This window comes from Prunus avium, chromosome 2 (assembly GCF_965620075.1).
Source record: "Prunus avium chromosome 2, drPruAviu1.hap1.1, whole genome shotgun sequence".
Lineage (NCBI taxonomy): Eukaryota > Viridiplantae > Streptophyta > Magnoliopsida > Rosales > Rosaceae > Prunus > Prunus avium.
The window spans coordinates 3,802,651-3,819,423 of record NC_142285.1 but is presented as its reverse complement, the minus strand read 5'-3'; the positions used below and the strand labels follow the sequence as shown (position 1 = coordinate 3,819,423).

The following is a 16,773-nucleotide window of genomic DNA, read 5'->3' as shown; positions in this document are numbered from 1 at the left end:
GATACTGTGCGTTTCTGGATGGACCACTGGATTTCTACTGGGCCACTGTTGAATCATGCAGATACCCTAACCCCAGAACATTTAACTTGCAATATCAATAGCTTTGTCATTGATGATTGGTGGGATATTGGAAAGCTGCGCTCTGTGCTTAGTGAGGACCTGGTACAACAAATCATCAGCTCCCCTGTTGGGTTTAATAGCAATCTGCAGGATTCCCAGATCTGGAAGCACACTGGCAATGGTATCTTCACTGTCAAAACTGCGTATGAGCTGCTTTTTGCTAACAACTACTGGGCTGACCCCTTCTGGAAACTCATTTGGAAACTGAAAATTCCCCCCAAGCTTCAGATTTTCTTCTGGCTGGCTTACCATAATAAAATCTCCTCCAATGAACAAAGGGCTACTAGAAACCTAACTTCTGACCCTTCCTGTGGTATCTGTGGTTGGAGCTCTGAATCTGTCCTCCATATTCTCAGAGATTGTCCCAGAGCTCAGAGCATATGGACTGGCATGCTAACTCACTCTCAACGCACACAGTTCTTCCACGCTGACCTCAGAACTTGGATCCTTAGTAATCTGCTTTCTAGAACTAGTTGGAGTGCTGGTATGCCTTGGAGTACTGGATTTGTCTTTACTTGCTGGTATTTATGGAAATGGAGAAACCAATTTGTGTTTAATGAGGAGGAGCCCCTTCCTTTTAGCCCATCTTCTACTATTTTAAAGGCTGCTAATGAATGCTCCTCCAATGCTTATGCTCCTCTGACCAAAACTCCAAAGACTCTGGTTTCTTTAGCTTGGGAGCCCCCTGCTACTGGCGGCTTCAAACTGAATGTTGATGGGTCTCGGAAAAATTCTAATGGTGCTATTGGTGCTGGAGGTGTTATCCGTGATTCTACAGGGGACTGGGTCACAGGTTTTACAGTTAATCTGGGTAAAGGCCAAATCCTTGAGGCTGAGATATGGAGGCTGTTCTTTGGTCTCAAATTGGCAGCTGAAAAAGGCATCCCTAACCTAGTGGTTGAGATGGATTCTGCTACTGCATTTCAGCTCTTCAAAAGGTTTGGGACCCCTAGCTCTCATCGCCTTGCTGGTGTGCTCTCTGACTGCAGAAGGTTTGCAGAACAACTTGGAAATTGTGGAGTCAACCATGTATACCGTGAACAGAATTGTGTGGCTGACTGCTTAGCCCAAGCGAGCTACAATGGTGATCTGGGCATCTGCCCTTTTGACTCTGCTCCAGCTTGGATTGGCACATGCCTAGCTGACGACGTGATGGGTTCCTCTAAGACCCGCTGGGTCTGTTGTAATATTAGTTAGTTTGTTTGTTGCTGGGGCCCTGCCCCCCATATTCACCAAAAAAAAAAAAAATCTTTCCACTTGATAAAATAGAAAAACTGGAAAAAAGAATGGAATTTTTTTTTTTTTGACAAAATGAGTGTACTTTCGCTCAAAAATTTAACTGCATTGTTTGGAATCGGTTACCGCCCCCAACTTTAACGAGCATTTTCGGGACTATCAATGTAGGACCGGTTATGTTTAATTTTACTTCTTTGTTTAAATCCAAATCTATTAATATGAAAATCAAACTAAACCAGACAGTGTGTAAGTTTTAGTTTTGAAGCTAATTTGAGGATTAAAGCAAACTAAACTGAACCGAACGAGCACAACATGAGATTTTTTTTCTTAACGCTCCAAGACTCTAAATTTTCAAGCTTTCTCGCATCCTTCCTACTCGCTTCCACCTCTACCCATCATTATGACTATGTTTGGTGCTTAGAATTGGATTGGATAACTCGCTAATTTCAAGGTATGTTGAAAGAAGAAATTGAGAAAAACTTCCACATTTTGTCTAAGTTTAAGGTAGAAGATGAAATAGTCACGAAGGAAACTTATCATTTCCAAACCCACTATGTTGACGGATATTTTCTTTTTATTTTGCAGGGATTACAACGGATTAGTTATAAGTTGATAATATTGTACATCAACATACTTGTCAGACAACAATTCGACCTGCTCCAAAATATTGGCAATAATTGGATCTCAACATATGGGAAACAATTGTTGTCACAACAGCTCGAAAATATTTATTTGTGTGAATACTTTGCAAGAAAACCAGTGTAGAAGAAGAGAAAAAAACGAGCTAATGAAGCTATGGATTGGGTAGGAGGAAGACAAAACCGATTGACTAGGTTATGTTATCCCCACCTTCCTGAATTGAATAACGTTCAGATCCATAAGCCATTGAAGATTTTCCTTCCCTCCTATTTCAAAGGGAATGAGGTGTATTTTCCAAATGTATTAACATTTCAAGAAATAGTTTACTTTTTCTAATAAAAATAAGATTTTGATTTGTTAATGAGATAATAATACCCAAAAAAAATTCATGTGCTCAATACGATCATTTTTTATGTGTATGGCGCGTAACGCATTCATTTGTTATTATTCCAAATTACCATTGTCTACCTTATATAGTCATATTGTCTACCTAAGCACACATAACTATGTATAAAAGCTTCCCATATTGATATATGGTGAATCATCATTGATGATATAATTACCTTGTCATTGCCCTTTGTCACATGTTTTGATATTTTCTTCTCACTCACCAGGCTCATTGTATCATGTCTTACTATTGTGATTTTTTTCCCCTTCAAATGTTTTGATAAGTTTCCTTTTTTCTCTTCCTGGAGTGTTTCTGCATAGTCTCTTTTGTGCAGTAATAATAAAGTGTCTCAACATTCGATAGTCTTCATTGTGCAGTAACAGTAAAATGTTATAGGACTCAACATTTTTTTTAAATGTGCAGTTACAGCTCTATGACACTGAAATTGATGGTTGCCTTTGGTTGTTCAAAAAAATATGTTTAATGTCCTCGGTGTGGGAAAATATGAGAATAGAGGCAAAATGACGTGGGGACCAAAGGGACGCGATCCCTTCTTTTTTCTTTTTTATTTTTTCTCTCTATTTTATTTGAAAATGTTCCAAGTTCGAATTCCCTTTCTATATTAAAAAAAAAGTATAAATCGAAAGGTTTACGAGCCCTAAAGGCATCTTTTCCTCTTCCGTTTGTCGACTCTTTTCATTCCATCTCTCTTAGACCAGCCGCTCTTTCAAATTTTCTCTTTTTTTTCAGCTTCTTTGCCTCAATCAACCTCAGCATTTCCCTTCTTCTAAGCAACTCTTCCTCTCTTGATCCCAAACAATCGATCAATCTCAAGATTTCATTCCACCCTTGTCTTCCTCAAAATCTCACTTTCACATCCAAAATTGAGAGGTAAGATAATTAACTTGAGCTGCATTTAATTACTCTACTACTTTATGAATGAGTCCTTTGTATTAAATTCTTTGAAGAGTATATTACTTCTTATAATAGTTGAAATGTGGTTCTAATGTGCATGTTGAAAAAAAGATATTTCATAACTTGAGATCCCATATATTTTGTTTAATTTCTGTTTGACTATTTGTTTATATTTGAACTTGAGCTACATAGAGTATCAATGCTATTATATTTAATTTAGTAGATCTTTTTAGGAGGCCCAAAATGGAGCCCAATTCTCACTGCTAAAGAGATTGATATTCATAAGCAGAGAGAACTTTGACTTGAACTCGAGCAATCCCCACATCACAGAACGAGAGAGAAACTTGAACGATAAAATATGGGAAAGAAACACACAATAGCACAAGCACAAACATACACCACTTATGGGAAGTTATAAACAGAAAACTGGACACACCAATATGACATTATTTTTTTTTATTAACTTTGGCATTCAATTTAATATTGCGAGCTTATCCAGTCAACACTACAAGTCTCACTTCTTTATGGAAAGTAGGGGTCTGTGGCACTATGTTTTTTACACAAGTTTTGACACCATTTTTGGGCCATTAGATTACTCTATTTTCAATGGTTGAGATTAACTTGACATGAGAAATAATTTTAATTTCTTAATTAGACAATCATTAATTTTATTTTCTCTCTCACCATAAAAATAAAAGAAACGATTTTCTCTCTCCTCCCTTTTTCTTGGTAATCTCTCTTCTTTCTCTCACACATCTCTCTCTCTCTTTCATGAGACCATAAAAAACATCGGCTCTTTTTCTGTCTTTATCTGCAACAAGAGTCCCTCTCTTTCATGAAACTAGAAAAGACCTCCGTCTCTTTTTGAGGGTTTGATTTCGGGATTTTAATCTTCTCATATCTGAAAATTTTGACTATTACCTTTTTTTTTTTTTTTTTTCATTAAGAACTTTTATCGTTTTAATAGAGAGAGAATACAAAGTGAAAATTTGATGCCACAACACTTGTTGATTATCTAGTGAAGAAGGCAAGTTCTACTGATGAATGTGAACAGGAATTGTTGTGAATTAATGACTAACTCACTGCCCTTTTAAGATCTTGTTGTTGATGGACTTTAGACAAAGAACTCAATGATGGATGAGTCTTACACACACACACACAGAAATTAACCAAGCACAAATGACACAAGTGTTTATAGAGGTTCAGCAAATTGCCTACATCCTCTTTGGTGATCACCTTGAGAAATTTCACTAATGAAGATAGGTTACAACTTTGGTTTACAAAGGAAACCCCCTTAGAACACTACCCTCACAATCTGTTTCTCTCACACCCTTGCTCAACACCTTGATACACTTAGAGAACTCTCTTGCTCTCTCCCTTGGCTTTTCTGAAACTCTCACAAGAAACTCTCCACACAAGTTTCCAGCTTTTGCCACTACATATTACACAACTTGTTTTCTCCTCTTGTGTTATCTTACTTCACCCCATTACCTACACAAGCCAATGGACAAGAGATAGGATATCTGATTGTCCTCCACGTTCTTTCCTTTTAGTCACCACTTAGACTAAGGGTCAGATTAGGTAGGTAATACAATCCCACTCAGCCACCTCCATTAAACCAGAAAATGGAGAGGAGATTAATCAAAATAGGATAACCAATTAGCCATGAGTGCTCTCCCAACTATCCAGCAGGTAGTCAACCCTCTTTTACCTCAGAAGTGATCCATTAAGCACCTGCAAACTTGTGGAAAGCGATAGCCATTGAAAAGACAGTTGAAAATACGTAAGCAAAACATCACAGCACGACTGGAGCGACCGGTCGTCAGGAATGGGCGACCGGTCGCCAGAAGTTTTCCCACCAGATTTGAATCTGCTTCTAAGCGACCGGTCGCAAATGTCAGGCGACCGGTCGCAAATGTCAGGCGACCGGTCGCTCGTGCTTCATGCGACCGGTCGCAAAGAACTGGCTACCGGTCGCTCCTTGGTTTAGCTCCAGACCTCGAATCTGCCAGAAACGACCGGTAGCAACTTCCCAGCGACCGGTCGCTTTTAGGCAGTTTCAAATTCTCTCATTGAGCGCCAAAACCTTTGTATCCTTTAGGTGAGCCATTTTTTCCAACAGGAATATCAGAACATTAGAGATGAACAATGTCCAAGATGGCACCCGGCATGGCAATACAATATACATAGGTAGCCTTGGGGGGAAGTCATTCTTTGAGCTACAGATTGTTGTGAATCATGAGCTTAATAAACTGGGCATTTACCATTCCTGAAATTGGCTACAGCTATGATTGGAAGTTGACTAGAAATTTAATTAGTTTCCCCGGAGATATGGGACTGAGAGTTGGAGGAAATATCATTCGGGTGTACGGCTCCAATATTTTGATGATACAATATCTGTATTAAGATAGGAGAAATTTCTTTGACATAAAAGAAAAAACTACTGAAGATGAATTGATGGCTGCATATGCATGTGCGAGAAGAAGGGGAAATTGAAGAGACTCTTCACGGTTTGGGCCTTTAGTTTTTGGTGAAATTCTTTATTTATTACACCTTAATAAATATTTGATATTAAAGAGGCAGTTGGGATTACGTCTCCAAGAAAAAAGGGAGGAGAGGGAAAATCATTTCTTTTATTTTATGAGAGAGAAAATAAAATTAATGATTGTCTATTTAAAAAATTAAAACTACTTACCATGTGAGGTTTGGTTTAATCTCAACCATTGAAAGTGAAGTGATCTAATGACCCAAAAATTATGTCAAAACTTGTGTCAAAAACATAGTGCCACGGATCCGCCCCCTTCAAGTAATTCTACAATGATAAATGCCGCAAACGTTGAGCGTCCATTAAAATTAAAGGCCCCCAAACTATATCCCTCAAATTGCACTCTAGAAGAACAAAATTACACACTGTCTATAGGAGATAGATTACAGAAATGATATGATATTTAGATCATGCCTGCAAATCTGCTTCTATTGACTCCAAGGATAGACGGTTTCGAGGCCATTACATATACCGATGCCCCATTCTCTATCACACTCGGGCAAAACTGACCCTCTTTCTATTATTTCCCCTACTCCAGCAATTACCTGTTTGATAATCACTCCCTTGAAATCTTGAGCTTTTATAGCCTGATATATACTCGTGAGGACGTTCCCTCTTATGGCCACCCTCGTTCCTAGCTCCCGAACCACTGTTTACTATCCTAAAATCCAAATTATTTTTCTGGTTATTCTGGCTCCCTCACAGATACTCCGCCACTGTAGCTCCAGCAAATTTTTCACTCCTTCGAAACCCCAGTCAAAAAACTGGAGCTCTGATACCACTTGTTGTGCGGAAGCGTCAACCAACTGTGAGTGAAAAATAAACAACTGGCAAGAGATAAAAAAGAACAATAACAAAAAGATCACCAAGATTTATACTGGTTCGGCAATGCCTACATTCAGTTTGGAGACGACGGAGTATTCCACTATAATCAAATGAGAGAATACAATAGTTTTTAACACTCAGAAACCCAAGCCCCAAATATACCCAAGCTCACACACTCAAGAATATAAAGGGAATACAAATTGAGTACAAATTGAAAAGGGAAAAACAACTAATGGCAGCAACAAATGTTTTGCTGCCCAACTCTTATTTTTCCTCTCTCACTTTTCTCTCTCAGACTTTGGTGCGGCTCCTTCTCACACTCTTGCTTCTGCCATGCTTCTCTATTTATAGATAAGCCAACGGGTGAAGGCCAACTACTTCAGTTATGAGGCCAGCTACTGAAGTCAAACCAATTAATTAGCCAACGTCCAACAATTAATGTGCCCATGCAATTTGTCTGCCAATCAACCAAGACAAACAGCCGAAAGTAACCAATCAACCAAATACCAAGGCAAACAGCCAACTACAACAATAACTAGCAGAAAGTGAATTTCACCTTTTTGACTTCTTTGAGCCAATAATCAACAGATTTTACCATGGATGTTTTATCACAAGGTCATTGGAGCTACTACCTTTTTCCTTTTTGTGGAAGGAAAGGCTGCATCTCCTGAAGTAGCTAAAATTCTGGAGTCCATTCCTGTTAGTTAAAATATACTTCACTCTGACTGCTTATGTTCTTCAAATGCATTTCTACTGTTAGTTCTACCGTGCTTAATGTTGTGAAATTTGTCGAGGATAAAAGTGATATACAGAACAAAACATCTTGAGGAGCAACAAGCTAACAGGTTAGTTGATTTTGCCGCTGTTCTTCTTGGACTATATGCTTACTGCTAATGTAATCTTCTGTTATTATTACGATTCCTGTCAGTTGTGATTAATCTTCTGTATATCTATCTCTTTTGTTGTTTGGTAGATGCACACACACACACATACACAATCCGCCTTTGGAATGGATCGCTCTGTGGAGACCCACATAATTCAGATGGCCCCTCTGGCCGTTCAAATTGCACTAAAAAATAGAGCTACTAAAGAGTCCTTAAAGTTGAGAGTTAAAATTTAAAACCCACACAATAAGATGAGTTCGGCAATTTACTTCTTGTATTAACTTTCATTCAAAGCAGTCAAGTTTAGTTGTTTTTTGAAAATTCTTGAAATTTCTTGAAAATTTGAAGCACATTCTTTTTTGAATAATTAAAAGGGAATATAGTTTTGTTATTTTCTAACTTCAAGCGTAATCTTTCAGCGAGGCATATATGGCATAGTGACTTTCTACTGAAATCATTTAGCAGATTTGGCTAATATTCTACGAATTTGTAAATAAAATTTGGACTTGTCTTTTCCCTTCTATTTCCCCTTTCTTTTGGTAACAATTAAAATAGCTGCCAGCTCTTGAGTGATTTTTCATTGCATTTCATTGTGCTAACTCTTTCATATACTAACTAACAATTAGCATTTTAGTTGCTTCGACTGCAACCAAGGACGAAATGCTGAAATGGTAAAATCTTCTGTACAAACTGTAATTAAATTCTGATGAAAATATTTGACAAAGCTTCAAATCAAAACTTAAGGTCACACAGAATACAATTGAGTTGTCTGAATCATTTTAAAAGCTATCCCTTGTTCAGCTCTCTCAAAAGAAAAGTTTTTGTTGACAATTGATAGTAGTGACTTCTTCTTCTTCTTCTTCTTCATAGGGTGAATGGACAGGTTAATAGGTAAGTTTCAAATATAGCTGTAATTATTCTTTTTCAATTTTTTGTTAGTCAGACAGAAGATTCTCATGTGACAAGTCTAGCTTATTGGCAAAAGTTATAAACATTGAAATTCTACAGATATTCCATTATAGACATTGAAACTCTATGAGGATTTTGTTCACAATTCAATCCATAAACAAATTATGTATTAACATAAATGTGATTAAGAAACAGGATTATTTTTTAGCTCAAACATATGCAAGAAAAGCTGCATGTCCAATGTTTCATCGCTCCTTAGTGGTAAAATTTAAAGTGCACATGCTCGCAATCACTTTAGCTACAAGCTCTTTCCTGAAACTCTTAGTATCATTCTACTATATCTTGAATATAGAATTGACACGGTTCAAAACTAGATGCAATGAAAAGGGTGAATAATTTCTTTATAACTTTTCCTGATTTAGCAAAACAAAACAAGAAGCAAAAAAGAAAGGAAAAGGATCTAAGTCGAGTCATCCTATTCTAAGTTCACAAAGAATTTTGAAGGGTTTTTGCTAATTTCATATAACCGAAACCTTTTCATCCTCTGGTTCATCCACAGCGGCCCCCTGCTGCACTACAAGAATGGATGCATTAATTGCAAAACTTGAAGTCAATAATGCTTCCCCGAGAGTCCCCAATTGATCGTCAGTCTGGCTCAAATAATGATTTGAAAATGCCTTCGCCGGTGATGTGCTTCCATGCCGTCTTCCCACTACGTACAAGTCATATTCACCCTGCAACTCCCTTATGAGATTCAGAGTTTGTTCCCAGCTATTCACATTCTCCTCCAAGAATTGTATGTTGGGGTTGTGCTTGGACTTCAGCCTAAACTCATCCACGTACAACTTGTCTATTTGCCTCTCCCTCCCACTGTCTTCCATTAACTTTGGATCAATTTCGTCGTTGTTGTTTCTGTTGTTGTTATTTGGGATAACGATAAACCGTACAACCTTTAAGTTAACCCTCGGATTTCCTTCCATCCTCCATGCATACGTTAACGCCTCGCGGTCATCTGCCCCTCCGATGAAGAACATGGCGAAGTGGCTGTAGGCCTGGGAGGTGTACTTGTATGACTCGGTCATATGGGACATACTAAATCCGCGGTCGACAAAAACCGCCACGGAGCAGGGAGCCTCCTCGATCACGTTATTGTTGATGCCCTTCAAACTAGGGTTGGCATCCTCCATGGCGCCGTCTATATTAGCTTGCATGTGGAACGGGATGATTATGAGGTTGATGCACTTCTCCTCGGCCAGATAGCATATGTCCTCGTGCATGGTGTTGTTGGCTGAAACGGTCGTGAGTGCTTGAACATAAACGTTTTCTCTTCCCTTGGCGTAGCTTTCAAAGGCATTTGTAGAGGTGAATGACTGAGGTTGTGCCTCGGTGTTGGCCCAGGTATGATTTGTGTTAGCTTTGCAAGCGTCATGCACGATGAACATGGCCGAAGCTTGGCCGGTGAGCTCCACGAGTTGGACGGCGATGACATAGATCTGGGATTGTCGGGATGGATTTGAAGCCTCGAGGAGGTCTACAATGCCGGAAACGTTGATGGAGGTGTGGGTATATGTGAGGATTCGAAGCTCGGTATCAGGTTCTAAGCGTTGTATGTTCCTGATTTTGTATTGTGTGGAAGCCCTTGTGGTCTTGTAACCCAGGGCTAGGAAGGGTCCAACTGGAACCGTCATTAGCCAAATTGCACTCATCATTACTGCAAACGTTCGGTGGTCCAAGTGTTGGGAAAGATGGCGAAAAATAAAAGAGCCAATAAATAAATATGGCACTCCCAGGATCTGACTTCTCCCAGCCTTGTGTAAATAAAATGAGCAAAAATAACACTATATCTTCCACTAAGGAAAACTAATGGGAATACAATAATAATCTCACCAAACACCGGTGGCTAAACTCTCTCTTGGTTTTTCTCTCAAGAGGATTTTCTCTCTCACACAAGTGAGGCTTTCTTATTTCTCAAAACTCTATAAGTTTTGGTTTTCTAAGAGATGCAATGAACTAAAAGAAGGCTACGGCTTTTATAGCCAACATTCCTAACTAATTGGTGGTCATGCATGAAGGAGAGTTTTGTTCCTTTTCTTTTCCATTCGTTTTCTTCAAACTCTCCCGTCCTTTCTTTCATTTTATTTTACTATTTATCTATCCATCTTTTTCTCTCCTCCACTAATGAGGGAAACCCATCAATCTCCCCCTCCCGACTTAGGTGGAGGGCTCCAGCAATCCAGTTGCTCTTCTGCAAAATTCGTACTTGTCCTTAGGTAAGGACTTGGTCATCATATCTGAACTATTGTCATCAGTATGGATCTTCTCAAGCTGCAATTGCTTGGACTCCAACACATCACGTATCCAGTGATATCGCACATCAATGTGCTTCAACCTCGAGTGAAAACTCGGATTCTTGCTCAAGTGGATCGCGCTATGACTATCACAATGCAAAATGTATTTATGCTGCTCTTGCCCTAATTCTTGTAGGAACCGCTTCATCTAGAGCATTGCTTTGCACACTTCAGTAGCTGCAATAAACTCTGCCTTTGTAGTTGATAGAGCAACACATTTCTGTAACTTTGATTGCCACGAAACTGCTCCCCCTGAAAATGTAATCAGGTATCATGAAGTAGATTTTCTGGAATCAAGATCTCCTGCCATGTCTGCATCTATGTAGCCAATCAATTTAGGTTTTCCACCTCCAAAGCATAAACTCATTTTGGAGGTACCCCTGAGATATCTGAGAATCCACTTCACAGCATTCCAATGTTCTCTGCCTGGTTTAGACAAGAAAAAGAAAGCATGGCTATGGTGCCATATTCCTCAGCTGTTGGTAGTCTGATGTATGCAATGATTTGCTCAACTCTTTCTTCAGCTTGCAAATCTTGTCACTGATTTGTCCTACGATCAACATGTCATCGACATAGAGAAAAAGCATGATGAATTCACCATCATCAAATCTTTTCACAAATACACAATGGTCTGAAGTAGTCCTCCGGTATCTGTGTTCAATCATGAAAGAATCAAACTTCTTGTACCATTGTCGAGGTGCCTGCTTGAGTCCATATAAGCTCTTCTTCAGCCGACATACCAAATCTTCTTTTCCTTTGACTTTGAATCCTTTTGGCTGCTCCATGTAGATTTCTTCTTCAAGATCTCCGTGAAGAAAAGCTGTCTTCACATCTAGCTGTTCGATCTCAAGATTCAGGCTTGCAGCCAAACCGAGTACAACCTGTATGGATGACATCTTCACTACGGGTGAGAAAATCTCTTCAAAGTCAATTCCTTTCTTCTGACTGAAACCTTTCACAACTAGCCTTGCCTTAAACCTGGGTTTAGAGTTGTTTTCTTCCGTCTTCAGTCGATACACCCATTTGTTCTTGAGTGCTCTTCTACCTTTTGGTAGGTTCACTAGATCATATGTGTGGTTCTCATGCAGAGATTGCATCTCTTCAAGCATGGCTTTCAACCACTCATCTTGTTGATCATGAGTCAATGCTTCTTCATAGCATTCTGGTTCTCCCCCGTCTGTTAGGAGAACGTAATCATCTGGAGAATACCTACTCGGAGGTCTCCGTACCCCGGTCGATCTTCTTGGTTGGAATTCGGCCGCTTGCTCTTCATGGGCTTGTGCTTCTAGCCCCTCATCAGCTACATCATCTACTATACCATCAGTTGTTTGACCATCACTCATGTCATCATCAACTGGTTCATTAATAATAGGATCATTAGCTGGATCATCAGTATCATTGGATTCATCTCGCCTGTCATTGTGCTCCAATGAAGGAGGAATTGGATCCAAGTTAGCTGGATATTCTCTAGGATTATCAGGTTTATCACCTCTTCGAATGTCTTCAATGTTCTGATCTTCAAAGAAGACAACATCTTTACTTCTAATAATCTTTCTAGCTACAGGATCCCATAACCTGTAACCGAATTCTTCATTCCCATATCCCACGAAGATACATTCTTTTGACTTTGCGTCGAGCTTGGATATCTTGTCTTTAGGAATATGAACAAAAGCTCTACAACTAAAAACTTTCAGATGTTTGTAGGAAACGTCTTTTCCCGACCAGAACTTGTTCGGGACATCACCATTCAAAGGTGCTGAAGGAGAAAGGTTGATTAGATCAACCGCAGTCATCAGGGGTTCACCCCAAAAGCTTTTGGGCAGTTTGGCATGAGATAACATTGTTCTTATTCTTTCAACAATTGTTATGTTCATTCTCTCAACTATGCCATTATGCTGAGGAGTCTTCAGAACAGATCGTTCATGCCTGATTCCATTACTTCTACAGTTGTTTCTAAACACCCTCATATATTCTCCTCTGTTATCGGTGCGAATACATTTCAAGCTTCTACCAGTCTCTCGTTCAACTCTGGCATGAAACTGCTTGAAAACTTCATACACTTGATCTTTTGTTCTAAGTGCGTAAGCCCATACCTTCCTGGAATGATCGTCAATGAAGGTAACAAAATATCTTGCACCACCAAGAGTACTAGTGGTCATAGGACCACAAACATCAGAGTACACAACGTCCAATACATTGGGTTTTCTTTGTGCATGACCATGTTGAAACGAAGCTCTATGCTGCTTTCCAGCCAAGCAACGCGTGCATGATTTTAGAGGCATGCCTTTCTTCATCCCGGTCAGTGCTTCTCTTTTGGCTAGAATTTGCAGCCCTTTCTCGCTCATGTGACAAAGCCATTTATGTCAAAGCTCGATCGAGTCTTCTGCGAGAGCATTTACGTACCCATTACTAACTTTTGCATGTGTCATGTATAGGGTGTTCTCCTTCTTCCCTCGTGCTAGGACAAGAGAGTTCTTGCTGAGTTTCCATTTCCCTTCAGCAAAGACATTGGTGTATCCTTCATCGTCAAGTAATCCAGTGGAGATTAGATTGAGACGCATGTCTGGAACATGTCTCACATCCTTGAGAACCAACTGACAACTTGTGTTGGTTTCAAGGGAAATATCTCCTCTTCCCATGATCTTGGACAATTTGTCATTTCCCATCCTCACATTACCAAAATCTCCATTGGTGTAAGATGTAAAGAAGTCCCTCCGTGAGGTGACATGAAATGATGCACCGGAATCCACTATCCAGCATGTATCTTGAGAGGAAAAATTAACGAAGCCATCACCACATAGAATAATTACCTCATTTCCACCAGAGGTAGTTGCGGTCGTGTCCCTGGCATCACTCTTTTCGTTACCTCTATCTTGCTCTTGTTTAAACAACCTGCACTCTCTCTTCATGTGGCCTATCTCACCACAATAGTAACATTCTAGGTCCTTTCTTGTCTTGGACCTCCCTCTTGAGCCATCTCTTGACCTGCCCTTTGACTTATCTCGCCTGTGGAATTTTCTATTGCTAGTTCTTCCATGATGCTCTGAGATGAGGGCTTCTGACTCAGCTACTACACCTTGTTCTTTCCTCCTTGCTTCTTCATTGAACATGCTATCTTTAACTATGTCCAATGTAAGAACGCCTTGAAGAGCTGAATTGCTTAAAGATACTACTAGTGTATCCCAGCTATCAGGCAAAGAGCTGAGTAACACTAGTGCTTATAACTCATCATCAAGCACCATCTTCATATTCGTCAACAGGTTGATCAAACCTTGGAAGTCACTAAGATGCTCGGTAACACTTCGACCATCTCTGTACTTAAGGTTTACCAACCATCGGATAACCGATGCTTTATTTTGAGCGGTCTTCCGCTCGTACATGGACGACAATTTTGTCCATAATTTGTATGCATCCGTCTCTTGTGCCACATGGTGGAACACACTTTGATCCACCCATTGTCGGATTTGTCCGACAACTTTTCTATTCAGAATGCTCCATGCATCGTCTGACTTCCCTTATGGTTTTTGTCCCAGCAATTGAAGGGGCTCATACAAATTCTTGCAGTAAAGGATGTCCTCCATTCTTGGCTTCCAAATGGAGTAATTGGATGCAGTCAATTTTAACATTGTTGCTGATGATGAAGACGATGACTCCTCCATCTTAAATTACACAAGAATATATATATATATATATATATTTTATAACCTGGCTCTGATACCACTTGTTAGGAAAGATGACGTAAAATAAAAGAGCCAATAAATAAATATGGCACTCCCAGGATTTGACTTCTCCCAGCCTAATGTAAATAAAATGAGCAAAAATAACACTATATCTTCCACTAAGGAAAAATAATGGGAATACAATAATAATCTCACCAAACACCGGTAGCTAAACTCTCTCTTGGTTTTTCTCTCAAGAGGATTTTCTCTCTCACACAAGTGAGGCTTTCTTATTTCTCAAAACTCTATTAGTTTTGGTTTTCTAAGAGATGCAATGAATTGAAAGAAGGCTACGGCTTTTATAGCCAACATTAATTCCTAACTAATTGGTGGTCATGCATGAAGGAGAGTTTTTTTCCTTTTCTTTTCCATTCGTTTTCTTCAAACTCTCCCGTCCTTTCTTTCATTTTATTTTACTATTTATTTATCCATCTTTTTCTCTCCTCCACTAATGAGGGAAACCCATCACCAAGACCTATAGACATGATGCACCATACATATATGTAATTAATTAACACTACAATGTTGTCAGATTATAAATTCGAACAATTAATTGATCAAGTCAATTCTTGTCTAAATATGTGTCGTTTAGAATCATATATATCATATAAGTTGAAAAAATAAAGTTTGATGTTGTATTAACTTATTAACTAGTTTATGAAATATCGAGTGAGATAGAATATAGTAATTACTATCGTTTAGTGTTCATGAGTATCCCAAGAGTAAAACTATCCCAAGGTTGAATTTTCTGGATTAAGGCGACGAGAAAGGTCGTGAAAATCTTAGAAGCGGAAGACAGAACGATAACCACCATGACACGGCACGCGTGAGCTGCACAGTAGGGCACTTGGTTCGCAACGTCCTCATACACAACATGTCTGAAATCGGTCCTTAGCCGAACGAACAAGAAGAAAAGGGGCATCATGAGCAGATACACATAGTTTTGGATCCTCTGCATCACATCTTCTTCATCTCTCCCTTCTTGGGCATGATGGCTCCCAACACGAAAGGCCCAACGATGAAGTGGGACCCACATGTTTGCGTTACGAACCTGAATATCACGGCACCGAACAGGACGAAGCACACGTTGAGGTACATATCGTTATTATTATTCTTTTTGTTCTCGATAAATTTGCAGCGGATTGCCCACAAGAGAGCAGGCCGAAGAACAAAAACACAGAAGACTACAAAGGCCATGGTGGTCCCGAACCCGAGCCACCCGGCCGCATTCATTACCGACATGGTCACGACAAGAAGAAACCATGAGCATAACTCGGCAATGACGGCAGCGGATAGGGCAAGCCGACCGACCTCAGAATGGAGGAGTTTGAGGTCGGCGAGGATTCGAGCTAGGTCGAGGAAGCTGGTGGTGGCGAGGGTAATTCTTAATGGAGATTAAGAAAAAAGTTGGTTGGGATAATCAAACTATACAATGGTGCAATTCACTCAACAAATGTTATTTCAAATAGTGTTCATTAATGGATGCATATTGAGGCTAGAACTTATGTGTCACGGTTAAAATTATACTCTATTCTTATTTTATTAGAATCCACACATATAACACGTTATACAAGACCCGAGTAGGCGGGTCGGGGTCCTACGAGGTAACCGCTACTCGGAGTACCCTCCCAAAAGGAAAAAAACATGGATGAATAACACAATTTTGACATGAAAATCCTATTAAACTCACATTGTATGAAAGTAGATTTCAGTTTTTTTTTCGCATTTATATAAGAAGATATGACATTTCAATATTCATAAGAGCTAAGACTACTTACAAGAATATCAGCGACAATACGAGGCTGGTGCAAGGGCTTGAAGGCAACCATGAGAATGCGGGTGACGAGCATGACGATGACCAATTGGCTGTTGAGCGATGGGAGAGATCTGTTGGTGGGGGTTTCCGCATGCCAAAAATCTCCTCTCATGAAAACTGTCATATTATAACATACCCGAACTGTTGCGTCTCCTGATCCTGGTGGACTCATTGATATACTCTTATCTATTTACTTCTTTGAATCCTCCCTCGTACGACGTCATCTTCTTCTTCTTCTTTCCTTTACATATGCCTCCCTTGTTTCCCCCAGCTACAGAGAAAAGTAAATTCACCAGAGAGAAATGTATATATATAGGTGAAAGGTCCTGCCCTAAACGTTCTCTCTGTTTTGTACAGCTTTTCATTTTCAGTTATACACCAGCTTTAAATAACCAACTAGTTTAAACCATCTCTACATGTAACCAACTA

General features: G+C 39.5%; 1 pseudogene; it reads right to left on the bottom strand.

The window, feature by feature from the left end:
• Window positions 1-8,979: 8,979 nt before the first annotated feature.
• Window positions 8,980-16,565, bottom strand: LOC110767112 (cation/H(+) antiporter 15-like; annotated as a pseudogene).
• Between the last annotated feature and the right edge of the window lie 208 nt (window positions 16,566-16,773).